Source organism: Sceloporus undulatus, chromosome 2 (genome assembly GCF_019175285.1).
Source record: "Sceloporus undulatus isolate JIND9_A2432 ecotype Alabama chromosome 2, SceUnd_v1.1, whole genome shotgun sequence".
NCBI lineage: Eukaryota > Metazoa > Chordata > Lepidosauria > Squamata > Phrynosomatidae > Sceloporus > Sceloporus undulatus.
In genome coordinates, this window is record NC_056523.1 from 307,726,573 (window position 1) to 307,741,449 (window position 14,877).

General features: G+C 41.3%; 1 protein-coding gene across 1 annotated transcript in view; it reads left to right on the forward strand.

Annotated features, from left to right (window-relative positions):
• The first annotated feature begins 590 nt into the window (after nucleotides 1-590).
• The window catches only part of DAB2 (DAB adaptor protein 2), a 62,344-nt gene continuing 48,057 nt past the window's right edge, over nucleotides 591-14,877 (forward strand). The window contains exon 1 of the mRNA XM_042453385.1: nucleotides 591-699. The gene's annotated coding sequence lies outside the window, so the exon portion shown is untranslated. The remainder of the gene's footprint in view (nucleotides 700-14,877) is intronic.

Below are 14,877 nucleotides of genomic sequence, written 5' to 3' on the forward strand. Positions count from 1 at the left end.
CTTCCTCCTCTCCTCGCCTTCCTCCTCTTTCTCCTCTACTCCTCGTCTTATTCTTCCTCTTGCTCTTCATCTTCTTTCTCCTCTTCCTCCTTTTCCTGCTCCTCCTCCTTTTCTTCCTCCTCCTTCTATTCCTCCTCTTCTTCCTCTCCCTTCTTATTCTTGGTTTTCTTCCTCTTCCTCCCCTCCTCCTCCTCCTCTTTTTCCTTCTCTTGTTCTTCGTCTTCTTTTTCCTCCTCTTCCTGCTGCGCTTCCTCCCTTCTTCTTCCTCCTCTTCTTCCTCCTTTCTTCTTTGTCCTCCTCTTCTTCCTCCCTTGTTATTCTTTGTCTTCCCCTTCCTCTCCTCTTCTTCCTCCACTTCTTTCTTCTCTTCTTCTTCCTCTCTCTCCATTCTCCTTCTCCTTCCTCCTCCTTTTCCTCCCTTCTTCCTCCTCTTCTTCCCCCTCCCTCCTTCCTCCTCCTGGGGCTGGAAAGGGTTAAGGGAGGGAGGCAGCCCCCTCCGTCCGCCGCCTGGAAGAGAAGGAGGAGGAGGAGGAGGCGGAGGCCATCCAACCGGGAGCGCCCAGGGGCTGGCCTCCGCTGCCTGCCTGCCCGATTAAAACCATCGGCGGGGCTCCGAGGGGCTGACTCCGGCGGAGAGGACGGAGGACGCAGTGGACGCCGCCGCCGCCTGGGGACCCTTGGCTGCCTCCCTCCCTCCGCGTAAGTACCCCGGTCCTGGCTCTTTGCAGCGAGGGTCCGAGGCGCAGAGAGAGATTGCAGGAGGAGGAGGAGGAGGAGGAGAAGACCCTCCCTGGAGCTCTTTGCAGAGTGGAAGCCTTGCTCTGGGGGGCTCATAGCTTGGAGAGGATCTGCCTCTTTAAGAGACAGATAGACACATACATACATACACACACACACACACACACACATATATACACATACATACATTTTTTATTTATCTACATACACATACACATAGATGTGTGTATATATATATATACACACACATACATATATACATATATAAACATATACACATATATTTTGTGTATATATATACACACACATGTAGATACATAAACACACACGCACATATATATACAGACACATAGATGTAAATATATATATATATATATACACATACATATATACACACATATACATATGTATACACACATAGTGTACATATATACACACATATACATATGTATACACACATACATCATATATATATATACACACATATATATGTTTGTGTGTGTGTGTGTGTGTGTATATATATATACACACACACACACTCACACATATATATATATACACACACACACACACACACACACATCTACAACCTACCGGCCCATGGTCCTCCTCCTCCCTCGGTCTCCTGCTCTGATCTATTCTCCAGGCGATGCATTTTTCCACTTTCCCGGTTTTCTAGTCGAACTCCCCAAAGGAGAGGGAAGTCCTAACCCTCTTCCCCATGGACTGGTCCCAAGGATCTTGCAAAGGCTGGCTTTCATTCTCAGATCCTGAACAAACCTTCTTGAACAGATTATGCCAGCCTTGAAAGACTTATACCCCCCAGGCCCCCTCCCCTCCCTCCCTGCCTTGCCCCCCCTTAAAAATGCATTTTTAAAAAAATTATTCTCCTAAACCAGAAAATTGCAGAGAGAGAGAGAGAGAAAAAGATCTTTTTTGGTCTACAGTATTTTAAAGGACTCAAGCCTCTTGGCAAACTTGGATGGTGAGGGAGGAGGAGGAGGAACAGAGAATGAAAGGGGGCTGAGAGAGAGACTTGAAGATGGTGTTTGCCTGTTTAGTGGCAGCCTAGGAAACTTGGCTTGAGAGTAAATGGCCTGGGGGGGGAATGCATGGAAAGTGCCACCCTAAAAGACCAAGATTTTGACAGTTTGGGGAGGGAGGGCAGCAAGAATATATATACACACACAAATGGAGGCCAGTGAAATAAAACTAAGGTAGCAGAAGGAAAGAGGATCAAGAAGCCTGTCAAGCTAGGGATGTTGTGGTTGTGTGCCTTTAAGTCATTTCCTGAGGTTTGCTTGGCTAGCTTCTTCAAAGGATGCTTCTTCAAAGGATGCTTACCAAAACCCTCCTCTGAGGCTGAGAGAGTGTGATTTGCCCAAAGTCACCCAGTGGGTTTGCATGGCCAAGCCACAATTTGAACTGCAGTCTCCAGAGTCCTAGTCCAGTGCTCAAACCAGTACACCACACTGGCTCTTGTACTCCTGCAGTACTACAAGTTTAAAGCCAGTGTGGTGTAGTAGTGGTTTGAGCATAGGACTCTGGAGAGCAAGGTTTGAATTCCTACTTGGACACATAAACCCACTGGATGACCTTGGGCAAGTCACACTCTCTCAGCCTCAGAGGTTGAAAGTGGCAAACCTCCTCTGAAGGAACACACCAAGAAAACCCCCTGATAGGATCGCCTTTGGGTTGCCATAAGTTGGAAGTGACTTGAAGATACACACCAGCCAATGACATCAAGTTTACATCTGGATCTGAGGAAGTAGACCCAAGTCTGCGAAAGCTCAGGCCACAAACTACTAGCTTTCTCTTAGTCTCAGAGGTGCTGCAAGATCCCTTTGCCTAGTGATTTTCCAAACTAACACATCTATGTCTTTGAAACCTACAGAAAGAGTTACAGCCCCATTAAACCTTATGGCACAACCCTCAAGGTGCCTTGGGGCTCGCTAGGCTGATGAGGCTTAAATCTGGCCCCCTGATAAGCATCAAGGTTTAGGGTCCTGTCCTCCCAAACTAATGCCCTGCTGAGGCCAGTTGTTTTGCCTGGAGCAGAGTTTCCTCCCAGGTGTAAAATCATTCCTCTGAACTTCTCTTCCTTGCCCAAGTGAAAACAAACAGTAGCTCACTAAAGAGAGCCAAGAGACAATAGTAAATTGTCCCTCCAATAACACAGGCTGGCTGAAAGGAGTTTCAGTCTAAGAACTTTATCACACTGGGGCTAATTTCGGCATTAAAGAGAGATTAAAGCACATTTAAAGCATCCCACAAATAAAGCGAAAATGGCAAGTAATTGCACGAATGATTATCACACATAGTTGCGCAAATAAAGTGACATCAGAAATAATTGTCACTGAAATCCTGAAATAAAAATGTGTGTTAATGTTTCTTTGTGACCACTTTAATGGCAGATTTTGTGTGACGTTGTGTGAAATCATTTTGTGTAATTACACGATTTTTCCAGGATATTCACAGGATAAATTCTAGATCTCCTTCATGTGATAAACTCCTATGATTTGGAACAATTAACCAGGAAGGCTTGGGAGTCTGCTCCTGGTGATGGGTGGCTTGGGAGGCCTTTTAAAAAGCCCCTGGAGTCCTCCTGAGATTTGTTTTCTTCCTGTTTTGCCTACCCCCACACTAGCCGAGGAAGGGGGGGAAAGTATTTCTTACTGGGGATAAACATGTCAGATTTAGTACTCATGCATCGGGGAGTGAACATTTTATAGCAATAAATAAATAAATGTACAGCACTCTGATAAGTTGCATTATGGTCTGCTTGAATATCACTAGTTTTGTGGAAGGTAGTGGTCTTAAGGAGTGTCAGCGTGGCACAGTGGTTTGAGCATTTGACTAGGACTCTGGAGACCAGGGTTTGAATTGCAGCTTGGCCATGTAAACCTACTGGGTGACCTTGGGCAAGTCACACTCTCTCAGCCTCAGAATGGCAGTGGCAAACCACCTCTGAAGAAACCTGCCAAAAAAACCCCATGATAGGATCACAATAAGTTGGAAACTACTTCAAGGGATACAACAACAACAAAGTTGTCTTAATTATTATTATTATTATTAAACTTTATTTCTAAAGCGCTGTAATTATACACAGCGCTGTACAAAGTCAGTAAAATTAAGGAATATATAAAAGCCTGCCCGAGGCGTACACTCTAAAAGTAATAACAATTAGATAGAGGAATAGATAAAATTACAATGTAGGAAGAAAAGACAAATTAAAAAACATCAGATATAAAAGCAAATCTTAAGAGGGTGTTTGGGGAATGCAAGATTAATATAGTCAACAAGGACTTGTCTATAGGATGGAAGAGCATAGTTGTTGGCAAGTTTTGCTCCTGGGCTTGTGGCACAGAGTTTGGAAACTGTAGCCCTATACTAAGAAAATCTTATTACTTGGTGGGGAAATTCTCACCCAACTTGTTGGTTAGCAGGTGGTCGAGGCTCAAAAACCTGACCTGAACCCCAGAAGCTTAAATCTTAAATTCCTATTGATGGTAGCCACAGTGGAATCCAGCCAGTTAATAGGTTTTGGAAGGTCTTCTGTATGGGTGTGTAATCTCAGAATGCATCTCTTAAATTCTGGTTGCAGCCAGGAAGTAGGAGAGGGAGCCAAACCATGCTGGCCCTAAAATAGAATTGTGTTTCTGCAGCAGTGTGAAAGAGGAGAACTAGGAGAGAAGGGGCAGGTGACCTCTATCTCACAGGTGTAGTAAGGAGAGTTGAATGTGTTATAAGGATTGCTAACAGCCCAGGAACTAAGCTGTTAACAGAATAAACTGGGACTTAGAAGAAGATAAGGTTTGTGTTTGTTCATGATGTGGTAGGTTTACAGTTTGCTTTTCCTTCATTTAATTTGAGGTAGCATATGTGCCTTTCTTTCTTTTTCACTTTGTATACTATATTCACAATAGCCAGGTACCAAAAGAGAGTCTGGTCCAGTGGAGTTCATAGCTCAGTAGAGAATATAACCTCAGTTTTAAAGTCCCAGGGCAACATTCAAACCACCACATCTCTTTCTGTTGGTTGACAAGTCTCTTCCTCTCTGCGTTTCTGGGTGAGCATCTTGTCATCCTCCAGATTTCTTTATTGATTACAACTCCCATCATCCCTACCATTGGCCATGCTGGATAGTACTGATAGGAGTTGTACTCCAACAACTTCTAAAGGGCCACACGTTTCTATCCCTGCTTGACTGTAACTTTATTTGGCTGAACAGTTCTTTGCTTACTGTAAGTTTATTGAATGTTAAAACTTGAGGTGACAGATTGCTATAGCACTGGGAGAATTTAGAGCAAAGCATACCTGTCTTTTTGTAAAATGGGTAGAGTTCTGTTTTGGGACACTGCATGCAAAGGCCTATAAATAGCCTTGAAAGCAGTTACTGGCTACAATTTTCTCTTTGCAGATGTAATGCCTAACTATGGTTAAGCATTACTTCCTAACAGAGCCATAGAATTTGGGAGCAGGTCTAAGATTTAGTTGACCAACTCAAATATGAAACTTTATGGAGCAACTTTATTAGTTACTTATGAGTAGGTTTATCTATGACAGCATTTTAAGCACAGTTCTTGTAAATCAGTTGGTCCTTCAGAGAAGGAACAAGATCCTGACGTAGTCACAACATGAATCCTCAAGTCATATAAATGCCAGGTCATACTTTTAGTTACACCAAAAAGCTAAAACAGTGAATATGGGCTTAAAATAACTATCTCATCCAGCTCTGTGCTGCCCACATGCACCAAGCACAGAAGAGATTGTGACAAAGTTACTCTGTCTTGGATGCATTTATGGTTGGAATGTATTAATCACCAGTTGCCTCTTTAAGCACTGGGATGTATGTCTAACAGTACACATGCCACTTGATTCCAATTATAGTGGTACATTCTTCTCATCTGCTGGGATATTGTTCCAAGATGCCCCATGCATACCAAAATCCATGGATGCTTAAGCTCCATTAAATACAATGGCATAGTAAAATGGTCTTCCTTATATAAAATGACAAAATCAAGGTTTGTCTTAATTTGATTTCTTTTGAATATTTTCAAGCCGTGGATGGTTAGCAATAATAATAGCAAGTACATTTCTATACTGCTTATCAGTGCACTTAAACACTCCCTAAGTGGTTTACAAAGTTTTTTTGTGAGTTTTACAGGCTATGTAGCCATGTTCTAGAAGAGTTTATTCCTGACGTTCCACCAGCATCTGTGGCTGGCATCTTCAGATAAAGTGTAAGCTAACTGCCTCCAACAATCTGGGTACTCATTTTAGCGACCTCAGAAGGATGCAGTCCTGAGTAGAGCTTGAGCCCTTTTGCTGGTATTGAACTTGCAACCTTATGGTTTTGAGTGAGTGGCTGTAGTACAGGCATTTAACCACTGCGCCACCAGGGCTCTTATGATAGTTGAATCTGTGGCTAAAGAATCCCTGCATACAGAGACCAACTGCATTGTACTATATTCATTTGACACAATTATTATTGTATTCATTTGGAAGTCATCTCCGCTACATCATGCTCATGCATGATGCTCAGAGAGGCTCAACGATGTCATTTTGCTGCCTGAGGTGAAAAACAAGATGGCATGCCCTCTCCACATAAATATATATTCCAAATAATAATAATAATAATAATAATAATAATAATAATACATTTTATTTGTATTTCCCGCCTCTCCCTGCAGATCGTGGCGGGATTACAGCAAAGAATAAAAACCACAATACAATACAAAATACAATAGTATCTAAAATACAGTCAGTAAAACAACAGTAATATTACTACCAATCGCTAAAAAGGCCAAATCATCGTCAATTTTCTGTGCTATCAAGTCAGAGTAGAAAAATTAACTGGAATGCTTTATTTTCCCCCAGCAATGACAATGGGAGAGCATTCCATACCATACTGGAACACAGCAGGCTAACTTAAAGACTGTAGGGCTCTAGCACAGGGGTAGGCAACCTGCGGCCCGCGGGCCGAATGCGGCCCAGCAAGGCCTTGGGACCGGCCCCTGCCCGGTCCTGCCACCAATTGCTGCCGGTGCCTTTGGCCTCTCGTGCGCAGGGGCAAGGGGGGCAATTGTCTATAGACGCCTCAGAAACATGCATTTATATTAACATTTTTTAAAAAATCAGCAATTTTTTTTGTGTGTCCTCCACTTTTTTAAAAAAAAGTGTCCACCATTTGAAGATGTTGTCCTACATTTGTCCCGGTTTATTTATTTATTTAAATTTTTTTTTAAATAATTTAATTATTTATTTTTTGGCTTCGGCCCCCCAGTTGTCTGAGGGACAGCAACCCGGCCACCGGCTCGAAAAGGTTGCCTACCCCTGCTGTAGCACCTTGCTGCCACCTCCCAATATCTGCTTCCTGAAGTGACCATTCCACTGCACTAAATGATAGGTCTGGTGATGGCCTTTGCTTGAGGGTTGTTCACCACTTGCAGGCCATTTTACTCCAACAGTGCTACCTCCCAGAATAAGTCACACAGTTCCACAGTATTAAATGTGCAATACAGACATGTGAACTTCAGTGACTTTATTGCAATGGTAATATTTGGTTGGAGCAGGGGAGGAAGCCAGTCCAGCTTACAACCTTTTTCTGACATCTTTGGTGCTAAGGAAACCTGAACTAACCCACACAGTAGGGCCAGCTGAGGACAATGTATTGGCACTGAACTTTAATTTCCTGCTAGCTCAGCAGTTCAGATTATAATTGAGTAATAAATTGAAAAAGTGGTGAGTATCCTGCCTATTGCAGTGTGCATGCATGTTTAGCTTTATGCTGTAGGATACACCAGCTGATAACCTCAGATGTTCTGCGTTCAGCAGAGGAAGCAGCCAGTGGAAACAACATTGTGTGAGGGAGTGCCAAGTAGATCAGCTCTCTTGTAGATGGCCCCTTGGCCAGTTATTCTCATTGAATACACTGCAGATTCAGTTATGGATTTATATTGATCTCTCCCCAAGTACCTACAGTAGGCCCTTGGTATCTGCTGAGGTTTGGTTCCAGGACACCCCATGGATACCAAAATCCATGGATGCTCAAATCCCATTAAAGACAGTGCCATAGTAAAATGGTGTCCCTTATAAAAAAAAATGGTAAAATGAAGATTTGCTTTTTGGAATTTATACATTTTTAAAAATATTTTCCAACCATGGATGCTTGAATCCATGGATAAAAAATCAGTGGATACAAAGGGCTGACTATATGTTTTCTACAGCAGTTGGGTCAGAGCAAAAGTCTTACCTAGTTCAACTTTCTGTGCCCACAGTAATCATTCTAGATATTTCTGGGAAGCCTACAAGCAGCATATAAGTTAATGGCATGCTTCTATTCATGCTCCCCAACAACTGGTGTCATAAAATATGGGTTAAAGATACAATGCCTCTTTAAATAGAAAAAATACATTGTTACATAGAACCAAGAATTATTACAGCCATAACTAAACATTTACATAAACCACAATATACTTAGCAGACAAAACTTGTATGTATTATTACTATATGTGTGTTGATACCTGGGTTATTCCTAGTATGATGTACACAAGATGGGAAGTTCTTTATAACTGAGCATAGTGCATCAGTTGCTCTAAACTTGTATCACACAACAGAGTATCTCAATTTTGGGAGCCCACAGTCTGGAATGGGGGGGGGGGGACTTTGCATGACTCATTCAAGGGAAAAGCCAAGAATTTTATGGCATCAGTAGGCCTTGTGACAGATACATAGCAATGTACTGATAAAGGCAACTGCAGATTTTAAACTTAAAGATTGTTTCTTCCCATCCCGATGTAGGAACCTCCAGGGTGTATTCCTTTGCCTTCTATAATTAGGGTAGTTATCTGTCCTACTTTACAGAGAACTGTCTTCTGTTTGAAGTCAACTTCTATTTGAAGAGTTGTCCAGACCAAGTCCAGTTGCAAGGTAAAAGAACCACAAGAGGGAGATAGTACGGGTTTTGAAGTTGCCCACCAATATTTTGTATCTGGAGAGAAGACATGCAAATGGGTCACTACAGCAAGATGTGTTGTGTTTCTACTGGAAATTTGCATCTCTATATAAAAATTATATGGTTTATGCAGACCTATTCCATTGTTGTGTGTTTGGTGATCTATTGCCTCTCTTTTGCGTTGTTGTGTGCCTTCAAAGCATTTCTGACCTAAGGCAAACCTATCACATGATGTTCTTGGTAATATTTATCCAGAAAATTCGACCTTGCCTTCCTCTGTGAAGCTGAGAGAGTGTGACTAGCCCATGGTTGTCTTAGCTGAGCGGGTTTCCATAGCTGAGCAGAGATTCTAACTCTGGTCTCCAGAATCAGAGTGCAATGCTCAAACCATTACACCATGTTGGCCCTCTTTTGCATATCTTCCAGGAAACATGTAGCCAAGCAGTATTCTAATGTGAGTTATTAATGAGGAGAGGCTATAGTAATTTATCCTAGGAGAGGCTGCAGCAATTGCTTTTGCCTAAACTTACTGGGAAGGCTAAGATTCTGCTCCCTCTTCTCCCTACTGAGTGAATTGAGTGCAAACTAATTTTGCCCTTTGAACTCAGTTTGCAACAATTTAAGTAAGGTGAGGACAAAAGAGAACAATAAGCATGACTATAATAAACCATGATTGTTTTGCATGTGTAGATTTGCAGGGGTAAGGACAAGGGTAGTCCTTTTCTACTTGGAAATGCTGTGGATGATATTGTGGTGCTATACTGCATATACAGAACAAAATATATATAACTCAGGTAGGGGCTTCCTTTGATGATGGGAAGATAAAATCCTTGATGGCAGTCATGTCACAGTAAGTTCTAAAGTTGAGGTACTCATGGTGACAGTCACTACAGTCTGATTGAACCCACCCCTCCACCCCCAAAATGCTCACCCTGTGCTGATCCATTTCAACAAATAGTTTTTATCTCCGCTAGGTGCAGAGATCTGGTAAGGCTAATGGGTCTTAATTGTCTTTTCAAGACCAAGATGCCACAAAATACTGTGCATAGGCAGTATATAGCTCATAATATTGATGGGAAAAACATCATTAGTTACTGTAAAACTTGCAGCTAAATTCAGAGAATAGGGAAACTAGGTTCGTGTCATCATGGTTCTAACTAATCAAAAGCCCAAATGATTCAAGTCTCCAGGCCCTGGCTTGGTTATACTGCTGCTTGAAGGGAAATGAGAAGGGCATAGGAGGTATAACTTTGGGGTTCAATTCTCAAGAAACACACTTTTTGTCCCCTTCCTAAATTAGTCAGTGTTGAACACACAACATTCTTCTTTCCTCTTCTCCCATGCTTCCCAATTCCTCAAAGTGTACTTTATTATTCTCCTCCCCAGAAGATATGAATAGTTGAAACAGAGTAGAATTCTGTATCTTTTATAAAAACACCTATTCAGATATGACTTCTAACAAAGACAATTGCTGGCTTGCTAAATGCTAATAGTTGGATTTGAAAGTCATTGAAGCTATAATTTGTCCAGTTCCCATCCCCCAGAAATAAAGAAAAGAAATTAAATCCCATTAATCCTGTCCCCCTTCTTTGCACTTCTTCAGCCTGAGGCTGAGAGCATGTGACTTGGCCAAGGTTATCCAATGGGTTTCATGGCCAAGATGGGAATCTAACCCTGGTCTCCAGTCATAGTCCAACACTCAAACTACTACACCATGCTTGCTGTCTAGATTATGTTACCAGTTGTTAATGAGGACTGCATAGTGTTATCTCTGCAATATTCCTTCCACAAGACCTATACTGTTATGGATGGGAAAATGGTAAACAAGATTTGTTTATGTTTGAGAAGATATGGCTGTAATTGTAGATTCTTCGTTGTCTTCAAAGAAAGTTTGAATGGAGTTTACGAGGCTATTGGATTAATAACTATTTTACTTGCTATGTGAAAAACTGGGTAGGAAGCCCAGATGTTTCTCGTGTCCCTAAAAAAGCAGGAAATGGAAGATGACATTAATGGAGTCCATCAGTGTAGCTGGCCAGGTCCTCTTGCTTTTTGTAATAAAAGAAAGGTCTCTTAATGTCAGGACACTTCTGCTGCCAAAACTGCCACAAATGTTTAGCTTTCTCTTGTGAAACAAGATTCCTGTAAAATGAATCAACTTTTCCCCCCACAATGGTATTCATTATTGGTAAAAACTGTCAGCTCTAATTCCAGGAATGTCTGTGTCCTTTAATTCCTCCTTGTCCTTGATGTTCAGGTGCCTATGCAATAGCTGGGGGTGGGGGGGGGGGAGCTAACAGATCCACTGCTTTCAACTGGGGAGATCTTTTAGTCACTTCTAGGTTGGTCGGACAGTGTCTGCTGTGTTTAGCTACCTAGAAGTGGCCATTGGGTCCGTCTTGCACAGATTTGTTTATCTAATTCATTTTTCAGCATTTAGGCAAACCTCTGTCACCTTGTAAGAAACTAATTTTCTGTCTGTGCCATTGTTGATCATAGACTCATAAAGTGAGAAGAGACCCCAAGGACTGTCCAGTCTAACCCTTTGCCATGCAGAAATACACCATCAAATCACTCCTGATCGATGGTCATCCATCCTCTGTTTGAAAATTTCCAAATGAGGAGACTGCACCACACTGCGAGGCAGAATATTCCACTGTCAAATAGCTATTACCATTGGAAGGTTCTTCCTAATGTTCAGGTGTAATTGCTTTTCCTGTAATTTGGATCCATTGCTCTCTGTTCTAGTCTCTGGAGCAGCAGCAAACACCCTCCATCCTCCCATGCATATGATAAGCCCATGGGTTATAAGGGATAAGGGATATAGGGATAAGCCCTATTGCTCCATCCTTAATACTTGCTCCATCCTCAATATGACATCCTTTCAAATATTTGAACATAATTTCACCTCTTGACCTTCTCTGCCCCAGGCTAAACATAGACAGCTGCCTAAGCCACTCCTCATAGGTCCTAGTTTCCAGATGAAACAGTGCAACTGTGATCAATAAAGGATGCAACTACTACTTCCAAGAGACTGATGGGCTGTCCAACCTTTGCTTAAATATTTCTATTAATAATGTTTTACAAGTGACTAAGGGGGGGGGGATTAATGTGGCAAAAATGTCAGTAGACTATTCTGTGTTGGTTCTCAGAACATGGAATATGGAAACACATAGCACAATGTGCTTCACAGTACATCTGGAGAGAGTTGCTGAATTTGGCCGGACAGTTGGATGAGACTAAATATATTTGCTTTGGTGCATATGAATATAATGGTAGCCACAGTTGTCCATGTTCTGATACATTCCCAATTGGACTATTATAATGTGATTGACATGGGGCTTTTCTTGAAGACGGGATGGAGGTTGCAGCTAATGCAGAATGCCACTGCATTACACCTGTTCTTAAATCTCTGCGTAATTGGCTGCTGTTGATGCCAATTCAGGGTGATGGTAATGGTGTACAAAGCCCTAAATGGCTCAGGATCCATGTACTTGGTGCACTTTGCCAATCCTACAATAACTACCAGAATTTAAGATTGGCCCAGGAATAAGGACTGTGGTGCTCTGGAATAGTATGACCCATGGGTTTATATGTGGCAGAATCTTCTTGGTGATGGTACCAGAGACTCATTTCTCCTTCATACTCTTTATCAGTTTATAGCACATGAAACATGTTTATTTGTATAGGATTTCAGGTGTTTTATATTTCTTGCTGCTTGTTTTAATCTAATGGTAGAGAGCATGGTGTAGTGGTTTGAGTGTTGGGCTAGGACTCTGGAGGCCAACTTGGAATCCCTGTTCAGCCATAGAAACCCTCTCAGAGGAAGGCAAAGGCTAACCGCTTCTGAACAAATCATGCCAAGAAAATCCTGTGACATGTTCACCTTAGGGTTGCCATGAGCTGGAAATTACTTGAAGGTACACCACTACCATATACTTGTGTGATTCAAATGTTGTGATTTTAAATTGCATAATTTAATGTAGATTGCTAGCTGCCCTAGCTGCTCCAATGTGGATGATGAGATTCAATAGGTGCATCACTGAGATACAAGCTATAGAAAATATAAATCTTTCATCACGACATCTTGAAGCACTTAACTATATCTAACATCTCAAAACAATGTTACATATAAATCTTTCTCTATGGGGAACCCTATGAAGCACAGATCCATTACAAGGGAGGGACTAGGATTCTCTCATTAGCATTTGGTGTTATAATTTGGTGAAGTAATGATGATTCTTTAGAAGTTGTAATAATGAAATTAGATTAATACCAAAGAAACTAATTATTTATATCCTACTGTTTGACTCACAACATCTTGAAGCACTTAACTGTATTTAATATCTCAAAACACTTTTGCAATCTGCAACTCATACACATACAGTGATACAAAGAAGTTAGTTGTGTGCAGGAGCATAACTGTTAATCCAAACTAAAAACCTCCTTAGAAAAGCCTCGTCTCTACTGGAAAGAGTCAGCGTTCCTGGGCAAAATTCTGAGTTGCAGAAAAGGAAGACATTTTTAGAAACAGATGTTTCAACAGTACATAGGATCCACTTAATCTTCAAAATATGTTAAGAAAAATGTATTTATCTTGTATGTTGGCATGGCATGAAATAACCTTAGCATATGTCTGATCCTCCTGAAGCAGATGCGGAGATGTTGTAGACTACCACTCCCAACATTCTAGGTCACTTGGGAGAAATGCTAGTTGGGGCTTATGAATATTGCTATATAACTGTGTTTGGGGGACTATAGATTTCCCCATCTCTAGTAAAGTGGCTGAGATTCAATTGATAGGCATGTGGCTAAAGTGAAGTACAGAAAAACATGGTTTGATCTTCCCTGTTTACATATGACTAACATATTAGTCTTCAGAAAGTCTATTACTCCCTCATAGTATTGGGCTCTGCCATATAAGGGTAACACTGATGTATGGTACAGCTGCACTGTAGAAATAAAATAATGCAATTTGATACACTTTAACTGCTGTGGCTCCATCATACAAAATCCTGAGATTTGTAGTTTTAGGAGGCACTGTCAGTCTTCGGCAAAGAAGGCCAACAACCATGCCAAGCTACACATTTCAAGATTCTATAGGAAGGAGCTATAGCACTTAAAGTGTTGTCAAACTGCATTATTTCTTTAGTGTAGCTGCACCCTTGGTAGCATTGTTGTGAGAATTACAGCAGGGCCATACATGTAGTGCTTTCAGTACTGTGGAAAGGACTAAGTTCAAATTCAGTCTGAACTAGATTAGAATAATCTGGATTAAAATAACCAGTACTGGTGAGTTACACTTATGCAAATCCCATTGTTTTCAGTGGGTCTACTCTAGCTGAGACTAATATGAATTTAGCATTAGAAATATTGGACATCCAATATAAAAACGCTAAAATTATCTTGGAACTGAAAGAAGGTTAAACAGGTATTATACACACACACCAGTAATGCTGACTCTCTTAATACTTAAATTTTAGTTTTGTTCATTACCAATATGGGGAAGTACTTTACTCTTCAAAGGAAGTATACTCAGTGACGGCTAAGGTACCAAAATGTGCTGTAGGAGCACATGTGCTAGACTAGAGCTTTTGAGATAGGATGTCCTAGTTCATGAACTTCACAACTTGCCCCTCCCCCCTATGAAGCAGATAATGCTTTGTGAGCAATTATCTTCTTTGACTTGCCCTGGACCTATATGTGCAACTACACACAATAGATATGCTGGTCTTGCACATTCTTGACATAATTGCTAGTAGTATATTACTATTTCTACTCTAGTGGAATGCAATCAAGTATAATGCTTCATTCATGTGCATGGCTGAGCAAATGAGGGGAAACTGTCCATCTCTTTCCAAGATAAATTTGTTCCTCCCTTGCAATTTCCAGATTCCTACAGGCTGAGCAAAGGTTTTTCTCTTTCATACTGTGGGGAATAAACATACCTATGAATACTGAAGGAAGTCTCATGAAGGCAAATAGAGTCACTCATAGGATGAAATTCTGTTAGGGATATATTAAGTCATGATAGGCATGCAGGGCCAAAAAGTCACTATCCATAAGAGATACATTCTGCTGATAGCTGCAGAAGTGGAGTTGTATACACATAGGGTTGCTATAAGTCAGGACCTCCAAACCGGGACAAATGTAGGACAAATATAGGGCAACATTTTCAAATG